This window comes from Myripristis murdjan, chromosome 17 (assembly GCF_902150065.1).
Source record: "Myripristis murdjan chromosome 17, fMyrMur1.1, whole genome shotgun sequence".
Classification (NCBI taxonomy): domain Eukaryota; kingdom Metazoa; phylum Chordata; class Actinopteri; order Holocentriformes; family Holocentridae; genus Myripristis; species Myripristis murdjan.
In genome coordinates, this window is record NC_043996.1 from 27,767,659 (window position 1) to 27,781,019 (window position 13,361).

Here is a 13,361-nt window from a genome sequence, read left to right on the forward strand (position 1 = left end):
GTCAAATTGCTTCCTCGGTCTGACCAGCAGCCGACAAAAACAAACAAAAACAAATAAACAAACAAAAACTTTACAATGATGCAAACCGAGAAAAAGTAGAGTTTTAATATCTTAGTAATCTTAGTGATCGATAAATAACTCAAACAATTAACAAAAATTGCTAATTGAAATTTAATCTATTAATGTTCTGTTGATAGACGAATTTCTTAACTGACTAATCACTTCCGCAGTACAGATGTTTAAAAATATGAGCAACTCAGTGAATCACTGAATGAATGACAGTCATTATGAACACATGACTGAGGACAAGGAGAAACTTGGCTTGCATATGCAAATATGGAATCATGAATAATGTCAACTCTTTGCATTTATTTTCTGAAAAGCCACAGATTGGTTCCCCAGATTTCTTCCTGTTGGTAAAGCCCAGCAATGAGAGGATTAACATTCACTCTCTCACCTCTAAACTCAAGATGAATCTGACCTGTAACGGCAACAGGGTGTGGATGGTTGGGTCGGGACGCGTTTGGGCAAATATTTAGAAATTATGTTCATGTTCGGTCACGTCGGTGTTATTTCAGTGAAAAATGATGGACCTGCTGTCTGTTCTGGGCAACCCCTGTATAGTGCTGGAGATTACGTGATGACACTGAAGGCAACACGTAGGTTATTTCAAGCGGTAAATGTTAATGTTATTTAGCGATGGAGGACAAGTAAAATCTCTCTGCAAACGGTCATCATCCACTCTTACAAAAACTTGTGACTTTGATTTGAGGCTTTTTGACAGCTCAGTTGGTGGAGTGCACAATAGATCATCTACTTCCAAAGGTTGCTGGTTAAAATCTGGCTTGTAAGCATCAGTTCTGTTCAAGTGTCTTTGAGCAAGGCACTGAATCCCCCCCAAAAAGTCCAGTGTGCTCTTCAAAAGCAGCTGAACAGAGAATTGAAGTATCAAACAATTAACAGGCGTTTAGTGGGAGATGCACATCATGGTCACCATCAGATGAAAATCAGATGAAAATCTAATAATTTTAAAAAAGATGATATTTTTTTTACTTACTTTTTAAAATCACTCACAAAATAATGACTCACTGAAGTTTTCATCCAGCCAGTTTGAGTTTGGCACCTGCGTGTTCTTTTCATTCCTGAGAAAATGCTCATTTACTTTCCCACAAACACAAAATTAATTTTCAACTGCATGAAGTCACACAGCAAAGTTGTCTGCTATATTCATCACCTGCAACAAGAGCTTCTATATGGGAGAATAGCAAGTGATATTCAAGGATACACAATACTACACACATGTTGAGGAGATTATTTCCTCTCATATGCCCGTGACAAACACACACATGTGGGGTCAGAAAGGTCAGAGGTCAGCATCAGGAGCAGCACAACCAGAGGCAGGTCATTTGACAGAGAGGGACACACTGAATGTTGCGGGAATTGAACCTGTGACCTCTCTGGCTGTGAGATTGTGTTAAAGTTAGGAGACAGTTTGTATTTCATGCTTAACTTTTGATTGTTAGTTCCTGATGTCAGAGATGAAGAAAAAAACATTTTAGTTAATTCAAATTAGAATCAAAACTAGACATAAAAAGGGAAGATTAACTGAAACAATATTGTATACTTGCAAAACTAACTACAATAAAAAAAAAAATGCAGAAAATATCTTTAGTTTTAGTCTTTGTCAGTTAAGTCACATCTGTCACCACAAGCAGCATGAGGAGGCGTTGGTGTTTATTGTGATACCGAATGAACCCCATCTTATAATAAAAATACCCTTAAAATACTGAAACTAATAAAAGCTAAATTAAAACTAAACATTTTTTAAAATAAAAATGAAAAACCAAACAATGAAACTCACTGAAACTAAACTGACTTGAAAACCCCAAAAAATAAAAACGTCATGAAAATAAAAGATAATGAAAAACACAAAACTGTATGAACTATGAAATCCGGGCTGTAAAGAGTCCATTCTGATTCGAGTCGATATGAAATCAGTATTCAGAACAGCAGCGGAGACAGGGATTGGGGAGAGCAGGGGCCGGGCACAGCAGCAGCACGGCCTTGTGGGTCTCCGGGGGCCTCGTCTGGGTTTTTTGGCCCCCGCTCTCGTCCAATCAGAAGTCAGGCAGAGTTTACAGGCTGACGTCTCTGTGCAGGTCCAGGCAGGAGCTGGTGTGGAAATCGCCTGCAGCCATGCTGACCGGCAGTCAGGCAGGAGTCAATATGGCTCCAGGCTAAAGCAGCAGGGCCGGCGACTAGCAAAGGCAGCCAAGGCTTCATTTTACATTACATGTTCGGCATTCGGCTGATGTTTCCAGGACGACTTACAGTGCAAATTCTCTTTAAATTCTCACATGACTAACTTTACATCCACCCAAACAGTCCAAGCGAGCAGTGGACGGCTCAAGCCTCGAATATCATGGCCGGTAGATTAGTTTAACAAATGGAAATAAGAGCCGAGGTGGAAAAACTTCCATGTAGCAAACGTTCATTAGGTGTGACTGGGCTTGGCGTAACTCAGTCGGCGCGAGCTGAGAGGGAATAATCGTTCTGACAGTGACCCGACATCCAGAGTCACCACGCAGGGTAGTTGTTTATCTCGCGTGCGCCCTGATCGACAAGGCTGAAATGGCTTTGACATATTGTCGTCGGTCGGCGAGCACCTGCTCGAGAGCAGCGGAAAAAAGGCTGGAAGAAAAGATGTGTATCTCTCCGCTGGGACTTTGGCGCAGTAACCTCTGTCCTCCTCAAGCCTCTGAACGCCGGTGTTGGATGTCTGTCTGAGCGGCAGGAAGTATCGGACATTTTATTCTCATCACCTAAACTGTGATCCAGCCCGGTGGTTGAATGTGCAGGGAAACTCCTGCTTCCCCTCCTCGGCCGCTCGTAAACATATTCCAAACCTGACTGCGGGGACATTTTCCAAAATATCAAATGGATTGCGTGTGTCTCTGTCCGAGCCGAGTCAAATAACACGAGCACCAAATGTTTGTTTGAATCCGGATTGGACACCAGACTGAAAAGACAATTCAGATAGTAATAATCGTCTTAAAGCCCCACCTTTTAGGCATCTTAGCACAAAACAACAACAATAAAAAAAATGACTTGCTGAAAACCTAAAGCCGCCTGTTTCTTCTTCCACTTGTGACAAATATGAAATAAGAAAGACAATCTAAGTTTCTTAAATGCACTGCTGATTTATCATCTATTCATCTAGGATAGGTTTGCTGTATTCAAGGATCTTTTTGGTATTTTCAGGCGCAATCAGCACATTAAAAAATGCCCAAAGTCAATCTGTATCTGCCACTGAATGTATTAAACCATGAAAAAAATAACTCAAGCTATATTGGAGGCAAATAACTGTGCCAATGTTTGGGTTAAAGCAATGATTTGAGGAATAAAGAGACTGCCGATAGCAAGAATAAAGCGTTTAGGCATCCGTTTGACGCTCCAGCTGTGGAAATGTAAAGTGATCTGCACTTGTTATCTGCTGGAAACATACAGTATATCCAACAATGATAGTATATAACAGTGGAGTGGAGACAAGTTCAAACCGGTGAAGAGTTGGCAGTCAGTCAGCAGCAGAGTGGGTTATAGCTGCAGCCTGCATTACCTCAAAATGCAAATGTGTACGTTACATTGTGAGCAAACCTGCTCTTAGCTTTTGGACCAAGCCTCCTACAGACAGTTTGTGCTTTTCCAACGGAGGCTCGCAGAAAATACCCAAGGGAACTTCACAAATAACTCGATTTTGGTGTAATGATGATCTTGTCCTTGAAGCATCTTGTAAAATCTGACACACTTTTGGATGTTTTTATGAGTTTATTTCGTTCCCCTCACGACGGAGCTCTTGATTTCCCATCGGTTTGTCCGTCTGTCTGCGGGATGTTTCAAAAACCCAACACACACATCAGCTTTGGGCCCAAGACCAGCTGATTCGATTTGTGGATTTTTGTGCAATAATTGTTCTTTAATGACATCTGTGAAACCAGCAGGGATGGAGACTTGTTTCCAGATCCTAAGGGTGTGTTTGCACAGTGGAATCATCAGTTTAACCCGAAATTGATTGACAGGAATGATGTGCCTGGGTGTAACAACAAATTGGGAGAATTGCTCGGTGCTGACAGAGTATCTGAGGTTTCCAAAGTGCTGTCTAATTTTGTGTAAAGAGCGCTTTTCCTGTAAGACTCTTACCTTTATCTCTTAAAAGAGATCCTAACAAATGAAAATAACAATAAAATAAAGACTAATCAGAGTGGCAAAAGTCAAAATGATCATATTAAAAAGTAGTATTTAATGCGAGGGCCGGGCATGGAGACGTTTTGGCTGCTCCTCGGCGGCGAACACGCACATCCTGGTAGTTTGGTGTGCAGGAATGCTAATGATAGTGAATCACAGGTCTCCGGTTGATTGTGCTGGAGGGAGCGAGGAAACAGGGAGACCACCCAGATCTCCCGCTCTGTCTCCCACTGAAACACTTAGCAGTGTAATTATATGGGAGTGACGTGAAAAATGTTCTCTGAGCAAATATGGATTAAGTCCCAGACAGGAGCTTGTGTCTGCCTGCTGCGGGGAGTTCACTTCCAAAGCGCCACATCTTCCCTTTCCTTTCAGGGAGGGAGAGGAAGAGAAAAAAACATTACCTGGACTTACCTGACAGCACAGAGGGTTCAGTCTGTGAGAGTGCTGTGATTTTGTTCACTGAAGACTGAATAAAGCAGAATAAGCAGCTAGTGATATTATTATGACTTATTATTGCTCGATATCTAATTTTTGGATGCAGCTTCTCAATTCATCAGCATTTAACTGGAAAATGTCAGTGTAGCTAAGTCCCTCTCAGTATCCTGTACATGCTACATAACGGATTTTAACGTATTTTAGATTTTCTTCTCCCTTTGCAAGAACAGGTGTCATGTTTTTCAAAGCCAGCATATCATTTTGGAACGCAACTCTTTAGGTGAATTAACGCTAAGGATATTTATTTTATTATATTAGGCCTTTAAGTTCCCTGAGGAACATAGGCCATCGATGAAGCTCCTCTATCCTCTCACTTGTTGCCATGACAGCCCTTCTTCCTCCATCTCCTGGTCTGTGGTTCCTCTCCAGGTGGTTCTCGGTCTGCCTCTCTTCCTCCTGCCCTGTGGGTTCCATGTCAGAGCTTGTTTTGTAATCGATTTCTGTCGTCTGAGTGTACAGCCTATCCGCTTCCATGTCCTCCTCCGGATTTGCATTTCTATTGTTTCTTGTTTGGTGAGCTCCCACAGGTTGGCGTTTGAGATGGTGTTGGGCCAGTATATTCCCAGGAGGCGTCTGAGGCACCGGTTGATGAGGACCTGCAGCTTATTGAGTATGGTGGTGGTGATCTTCCAGGTTTCAGCTCCATAGAGAAGACTGGACTTGACGTTTGAATTGAAGATTTGTAATTTGGTCTTGAGTGTCAGCATGACCCTAAGCATGATCCACGTCAATATCCCAACAAAGGAATTAGATCTCAGAAATAAACTCTACACTCTCTGTCGCAGCCTCGATGTATGATTTGGGCTGAACAGGTGGAAAACTGGTGGATTTTGAACATTAAAATGTTTCCTAAGGAAGCCTTAAATCAACTTCTCCACTTTCTAGCAAACATCTTGAAACAGGTTTCCTTATTCCGACCAACATATGTAAAATTTGCAAAGACAGGCAGACATTTTGAAGGAAAGCAAGACAGCCAGACAGTATGATAAACAATAAGCTGCATTCACACACCAACCCAACCGTGTTTGAATCAATTACAGATTGTTTTTCAGGAGCATTTTCCCCTTGTTGGCTTGTTTGGCCAGACGAGAACAATGCATGTTAAGTATATATAAGCATAATGTCATTAGCTACAATCACATGGACAATATTTCTTCAACCCGATTAGAAATCCCAGCTGAATAAAGTTATCTGATAAGATGTAAAGCGTTTAATCGGAATATAAGTTTTTTGACTTGTGCAAAGTGGTTCTGCCTGCTGGGAAGCATCTGATCTGCTGGAAATATAAATATGATGTAGGGTTAATGTAGGGTAACTCATGTTCGCCAATGGTGGCGCCCCCATCAGGTCATACATAAGACTGTAAAAATGAAAACTGGCTGGATCAGAACCACTTTTGCCATTTTGACCTTTAGCCTTGTAACAGGCAGCCTTCAAACTTTCCCAGTGGTTTCTGATTTGCTTAACGGTTCGGTGGATTCCGTCTTCATTCGTCTTTTCATGCAACTTGTTTGAACAACGTGTGGTTTCCAGCCTTTCGACCACGGAGGTGTTCAACAGTCCTTTAAGAACTTAATCTCAACCACACAAAAAAAGTTGTCATCAGCCACAGACCAGTTGTGTTTCTGCCCCTCCCGGAAACTCCCGAAAGCTATATTTACCTCAACCAGAGAGAAATGATCACATGAAGTGTTTACATGGTTATTAGGTGCTAATATTTTCCTTTTGAATGGATTATCAAGGGTTTACAGCAGCCCTTTCAACCTGATTGAAAATTCCTTCCGACCAGATCATATCAGGCCATTATTTTCCAATTGAGGTGGTTATTATTCTGGATTATTATTCTGATTATTAGTGGGCTATTATGGTTCATGCAAACGGAGCTGCTTCCCTCCACTCTTCCCTGCGCCCCAAATCTCCGTTCAATAAACGGGGCACCTGTGAGTTCATGTGACTTTTATTCTGTCACAAACTTTTCCAGCACGGTTTAGACCAAAGACAACGCACTGTAGGTGTGATCCCAGCCCTCATTTCCATTTGATGAGTCTGTCTCAGTCATCAGCTCTGTCAGTTGACGAACGTTACAAACGTCTCCTGTTTGACTGACAGATACGAAGATGAAGTACCTCATGTCACCCTCTCCCCGCTGAATCACACCCCCATACCCACATATTCCTACTCATGTTCGTTTGCACTTGTCTGGAAAACCTCCCTTCTGCCTCTCTCCTTAGCTCGTATTTCTTCCCCCAGAACTAATTTGTACAGTATAATTCTTGGGATAATCCCGGGAAATGACAGAACACTATAAAAATAGCTATAGTGAAAATCGTCTCTGACCCCTTGCGCTCCTGATTAACTGCTTGTATTAAGTTATTAAAATGTAAATGCAAAAATTATGAGAGCACTCAAATGCATTTTGAATGGAGCTGTGGAGCTCCACAGAAGTGAACTAGAGAAGTGATTTACTTCCCCAAATTACGTAATCTCTATTAAATGTCCAGTCATAGAGGTGGTAAACCCATTTAAACTCAGGCTGTCTATCTCAAGATTGATTTTTTTTTCTTTTGAAGCTGAACTTCATCATCATGACTTTAATAAAAGCTATACATTACAGTGAGCTGTATAACACTGCGTGGATGTTTGCCTCATGATGATGCAAATTTATAGTTTACCCACTGATTTACCACCAAAGCAATATTTTTGAAAGGTTTCTCTCATGAAATTCATCATTCAGCATTTCAACAACACAGATAACTTTTGCCTAAAAAGCTTGACTATGTTGGAAGCTAAGGTTAAGCTGGCTCATAACTTATAACCTATAATACACTGCGTTTGTTATGCCAACAGTCATTTCTTAAGTGTAGGAGTCAGTCTTTTCAAATGGCATGTATCTTATTTTGGAATGAAACCCTCCAAATGCTGACGGCTCAAAAGCAACATTTCTGTGCGGTTCACATCATCGCGGGCGACGTGTCTACCTCGCTCTCCCCTTCCGTGAAACCTTATATCTGTGTTTGGTTGATAGGATAAACATCTGTATCTACAGCAGCACAGATCCCACAGCCCACAGTGGCCATTTCTCTTTCTCCTTGAGAAGCTGCAGTGTTTTGGCTCAGAGAAAACACACAGCGGCAATTGAAAACAAACACCGCATTCAGACATATAGACAATGCCGGGGTGGCCAGGCAATTGTGCAGCACATTCCTCTCTATTTGAGCTAATATTCTGGGAGATTCTGGGCTTAATGTAATTACAGGGAAATGACGGTCTCCCGTGCGCAGAAGGGAGTGGGTGACTGACTGCAGTGATGGACTGTATTACTCTGAAACTCACTTTGTTACTGTGGGAGTAGTGCTAAATGCATTTCCCAGAATTCCAAGGCTCAGGTTTGACACATTTTTCCAGAGACATTTCACCTCCGAGGGATTCGGCTGCACAGCCGAGTTGCTTTTTGCAAAACGGCGAACCCGATCTCGGCTGCAAAGATATTAATTTATGAATTTTCCAGTGATAAACTATTACAGCGGGAGCTCAGTGGCTGTTGAGATGTGAGCTCAGTTGTAAAACAGATGTGGGGAAAGCCATTTCTGCAGTAATGAACAACTTTCCAATCGACAAAATAGGCTTCTGAGGGAGTTCAACGATAATGCGTGATATGGAGTAACGAAAACTACACGCTTCTGGAATGTGAGTATTTGAGGATTAAGACAGAAAGTAATTGACCCCTTGACATAAAGTCTGATGTCTAAACCAAACGTCACTGCTTCCAATAGGACAAAAAAAAAAGAAAAAGGAAAATGAAGGGTAAATGTCAGTAGGTGTATAAATTATATATCACCACAACAGAGTTCAGCAGTGTGGGCAAACTGGAATTTGAAGTGCAATGCCAGGATTACATTTAATCCATAATGTGAGTTCAACAGCAGGATCCTGAACCTTAAGGGGCGGTTCCCCAGACAACATCAGGAAACTTGATGTAAACACTCCTCAGTCCACAAATGGCCCTGCAGACTTTGTGAGCTATTCACCACAGCTCCAGTCTTTCTTCTTGCACTCATTTAAGTTTAATCCAGGGAGTCTGGTTGTTGCTAGGATGAAACCACCAGGGTTTGGCTACTGTTCCACCTGTCAGGAGTCTCCAGCTGAATGTGTATGGATCAGTAAAATCAGCAGCTGTGATTTATGAGAATGAAAACATACAGACTCCTGGATCTTAATTGCACATGATGGAGAACCACTGCTTGGTCCTTCAATGTTCTTCATGTCTTGGACACAGGAGCACGGACCACAGGGCACCGTTGAATAAATTGTTGTCATGGGAGGAATGTTGGCTTTAAGTTAAATCTCTTTTTAACTGCAAGAGCACAGATCTTTCCATCAAATGTCACAAATCTTTGGATAAAACAACAAACTACACTATGAGAAAAGGGTTTGAACTTCAGGTTTGTAAGAACAACAAGCAGACAAACAGGCAGACCTGTGAGCCTCTACATGCAGCTGTGATGGCCGAGTGGTTAAGGCGTTGGACTCGAAATCCAATGGGGTTTCCCCGCGCAGGTTCAAACCCTGCTCACAGCGGTTGCACTTTGTATGTGTCTTTCGTTTGGAACAACCTTATCATGTAGATGTCTGCGGTTAAATTGAGCTCATCAATAGCTGCCTTTCAGCTCCTGTGCCACTGAGCACGTTTACATGCACACCTTATTCCTGTATTAACCGGAATATTCGCAATATTCCGGTTGCGCACGTGTCATGTAAACACGCACCGAACCCGATTAAGGTCATATTCCGGTTGGAGAGAATTCCGAATAAGCCCCCTGGAATATTCCTGTTCCAACCGGAATATTGAGGCATGTAACCACCTTAGTCGGAAAACTCCCCCAACCGGAATATTCAGTCACGACTGCGCATGCTCGACTCACAAGGACTTCTGTGGCGTCTTCGTTGCTATGGTTACCTGCAAGCGGGGAAAACGGCATGGCGAACAGCAGCAAGAGCCAGGAGACTGCAGTCCACCTTCAGCTAATGAAAGACTTAAATATCACGGAGTATATCGATGAGGGAAAACATAGAAATAGCGACAGAAGAAGAAGAAAAAGTAGAATAAGACGAGGAAGAAGACTTCTTCGTCTGTTTTTCCGGCAGACCAGACGCCTATACGCGTGCTGCTGCCCCCCGCGGCTGAGTGTCGCATTACGTCAGAGAGTGGAATACGCCGAAACACGGGGCATGCCAAGTAACATGTAAACGGAATATTCCAGTTGCCACGGCGCAGTTACCTTAACCGGAATATTGAGCCGAACCGGAATATGGTGGGCATGTAAACGTACTCACTGTGAGCGAGGGCTCAGATGTTGCTAATGGCCCTGGGCCTCCAACTGAGGGAACAAAAACCATTCGTCTTTCCACAGTCGTGCTGATAGCCCCGCAGTCTCATCCTGTTCATGCACACCAATGGGAAGTAGGATGCGAGTGGTCTGCAGACTCTGCACCAACTAACTACTGCCAGCTCACTCACTAATGTCCTCACCATGTCCTTATTTCGACGTTGGAGCTTATCCCCTGCCCAGATAGTGAGCCGAGCCCTAATGTCCTTGTTTGACCAATACTGCTGGTTGGTCTCCGTTTTTCTTTTCTCTGTTATTTTTCTACTTAGAAAAGCGAGCTCCTGCGCTGACAGCTGTACTTATCAGCTGCTCCCATCTCCCCACTTATGACCCTTAACTCTGCCTCAGACCTCAGTTTGCCCCGTCTGGCCCATCGGTGTTTGGTGGGCCATTAGCACCTTGTGTTAAGGTGTGATGAAAACCGGAAGTGACAATAGAAAGGTAACTGGCCTCGGCACACGCTAGCATGCCTGCAACAGTGGAAAGACAGCAACTAACAGCAATTGCCAATGGCAACAATGGTGGCACAGGAATTGAAGATGTCTTGATGAATTGCCTTGATGGGGGAAATGATTAGTCTTAGTGGCTAAAGAGATCAAGTTTTTCAAATTGTTCAAACTAAAAATATGAGCCAAATGTGTAAAATGTGAGCATTTTCAAACTGACAATGCATTTACTCTCATTTCCAGAGGTGGTGCTGACGTGACAGCTGATCCAGGCAGTGGGACAGGCAGCTTTAAGGAGCCTCCAGCCAAGCTGTGATGGCCGAGTGGTTAAGGCGTTGGACTTGAAATCCAATGGGGTTTCCCCGCGCAGGTTCAAACCCTGCTCACAGCGATTGTTCCTCCTATACCTACATATTAGGAACTTCTCTAGCCTTTACTTTCCAATGACTGCAGTAATGTCACAGGAAAAGGGATGACCAAGTACAGTTTAACAGTTAGTCTTGACAGGGGAATGGTAAGTTAGCTTTAGTGCCTGAAGATAACAAGTTGTTTAAGCTGAAAGCGTTAGCAAATCCTTCTAAAGGCCGGATTATGCTTCGCCGTAAACGGAGCATACAGGGGTTGTGCGACCGCCGCAGAGCCTTGCCGCGCACCTTCGAAAAATTGTAACTACGCAGACCCCACGTAGCCCCCAGCGCAGGCCCCCCACTGACAACAAGAGCTATGATTGGTCCGCCAAACTACATCATCTCCAGCATTTCGCCCCTCCGGAGTCACGTCCTGTTGTTGTGCCGGCAGCATCATTTTTAAAAGAACTGCTGTTGTGATCACATCTTGACTCGTTGGTTGATTTCAAATTGTTTGGAAAGTTTGTATCATGCTGGATCTGGATCTACTGCTGCTCCTTTTAAAAATGGCGCTGCCGGCACAACAACAGGAAGAGCAGCGACCGTAACGCACAGGGTCTAGTAGGTCTGCAGAAAAAAAACACGCCCCATAGCGTTCTGGCGGAGAATTGCTTAGCGTTTAACACAGAGGTATGTTGGGCACACACGCCCTTCATGAGAACTGCATGTGCGTTGTGTCGAGTCTCCGCAGAGCCATAATACGGCCTTAAAGCACTTGCATTCCCATTGCCAGAGATGACACTGACATGACAAGTGGGGCATCTTTAAGTAGCTTCCAGCCAAGCTGTGATGGCCGAGTGGTTAAGGCGTTGGACTTGAAATCCAATGGGGTTTCCCCGCGCAGGTTCAAACCCTGCTCACAGCGGTTGCACTTAGTATGCATAAATAGTATCCTTGTGTCTTAGTTTAGAACAACCTTGTCATGTAGATGTCTGTGGTTACGTTGAGCTCATCAATAGCAGCCTTTCTGCCACTGTGAGCGAGTGCAGCCTTCAAGTCAGATGGTGCTAATGGCCCTGGGCCTCCAGCTGTGAGAACAAAAACCATTCATGTTTCCACAGTCGTGCTGATAGCCCCGCAGTCTCATCCTGTTCATGCACGCCAATGGGAAGTAGGATGCGAGTGGTCTGCAGAACTGTGTACCGCAGGCTTGTTTTTCCTTTAGACGCCACTTTGTGTGTTGTGTGCTTGCACTGCGTTGTACTGAGACCTCAGTTTTTTTCAGTGTTTGGCAGACCTGCCCTGTTGTGCGTTGGATCCCCACCGCTGCCAGCTTTCTCACTAACGTCCTCATAACATCCTTATTTCGGCACACACTGCTGATTTGACTTTGGACTTTATCTCCTGCCCAGATAGTGAGCTGAGCCCTAATGTCCTTGTTTGACCAGTACTGCTGGTTGGTCTCCGTTTTTCTTTTCTCTGTTATTTTTCTACTTAGAAAAGCGAGCTCCTGCGCTGACAGCTGTACTTATCAGCTGCTCCCATCTCCCCACTTATGACCCTTAACTCTGCCTCAGACCTCAGTTTGCCCCGTCTGGCCCATGGGTGTTTGGTGGGCCATTAGCACCTGGTGTCAAGGTGTGATGAAAAACCGGAAGTGACAATAGAAAGGTAACTGGCCTTGGCACACACTAGCATGCCTGCAACAGTGGAAAGACAGCAGCTAACAGCAGTTGCCAATGGCAACAATAGTGGCACAGGAATCGAAGATGTCTTGATGAATTGCCTTGATGGGGGAAATGATTAGTCTTAGTGGCTAAAGAGAAAAAGTTTTTCAAATTGTTCAAACTAAAAACATCAGCCAAATGTGTAAAATGTGAGCATTTTCAAACTGACAATGCATTTACTCTCATTGCCAGAGGTGGCGCTGATGTGACAGCTGATCCAGGCAGTGGGGAAGGCAGCTTTAAGTAGCCTCCAGCCAAGCTGTGATGGCCGAGTGCTTAAGGCGTTGGACTTGAAATCCAATGGGGTTTCCCCGCGCAGGTTCAAACCCTGCTCACAGCCGTTGCACCTTCAAAACCTTTATTGCAGGAAGTTTTTGTACCTTTTACTCTCCAATTACTGCAATACTTGCACAGGAAAAGGGATGAACAAGCTCAGTTTAGTAGTTAGTCTTGACAGGTGAGTGGTAAGTTAGCTTAAGCGGCTGAAGATATCAAGTTGTTCAAGCTGAAAGCGTTAGCAAATCGTTCTAAAACACAATTAATTTATTCCTGTTGCCAGAGATGACACTGACATGACAAGTAAAGAAGCTTTAAGGAGCCTCATGCTGAGCTGTGATGGCCGAGTGGTTAAGGCGTTGGACTTGAAATCCAATGGGGTTTCCCCGCGCAGGTTCGAACCCTGCTCACAGCGATGGTGAAAAACTTCTATTGGCT

General features: G+C 43.8%; 5 non-coding genes across 5 annotated transcripts; all 5 read left to right on the plus strand.

The window, feature by feature from the left end:
* The first annotated feature begins 9,236 nt into the window (after window positions 1-9,236).
* trnas-cga (transfer RNA serine (anticodon CGA)) lies at window positions 9,237-9,318 on the plus strand. Its single transcript has one exon. It is a non-coding gene; the product is annotated as a tRNA-Ser (tRNA).
* A 1,564-nt stretch (window positions 9,319-10,882) lies between these two features.
* Window positions 10,883-10,964, plus strand: trnas-uga (transfer RNA serine (anticodon UGA)). The gene has a single exon. It is a non-coding gene; the product is annotated as a tRNA-Ser (tRNA).
* A 799-nt stretch (window positions 10,965-11,763) lies between these two features.
* On the plus strand, window positions 11,764-11,845 carry trnas-uga (transfer RNA serine (anticodon UGA)). Its single transcript has one exon. It is a non-coding gene; the product is annotated as a tRNA-Ser (tRNA).
* A 1,060-nt stretch (window positions 11,846-12,905) lies between these two features.
* trnas-uga (transfer RNA serine (anticodon UGA)) lies at window positions 12,906-12,987 on the plus strand. Its single transcript has one exon. It is a non-coding gene; the product is annotated as a tRNA-Ser (tRNA).
* Window positions 12,988-13,256: 269 nt separating this feature from the next.
* trnas-uga (transfer RNA serine (anticodon UGA)) lies at window positions 13,257-13,338 on the plus strand. The gene has a single exon. It is a non-coding gene; the product is annotated as a tRNA-Ser (tRNA).
* The last annotated feature ends 23 nt before the right edge of the window (window positions 13,339-13,361 follow it).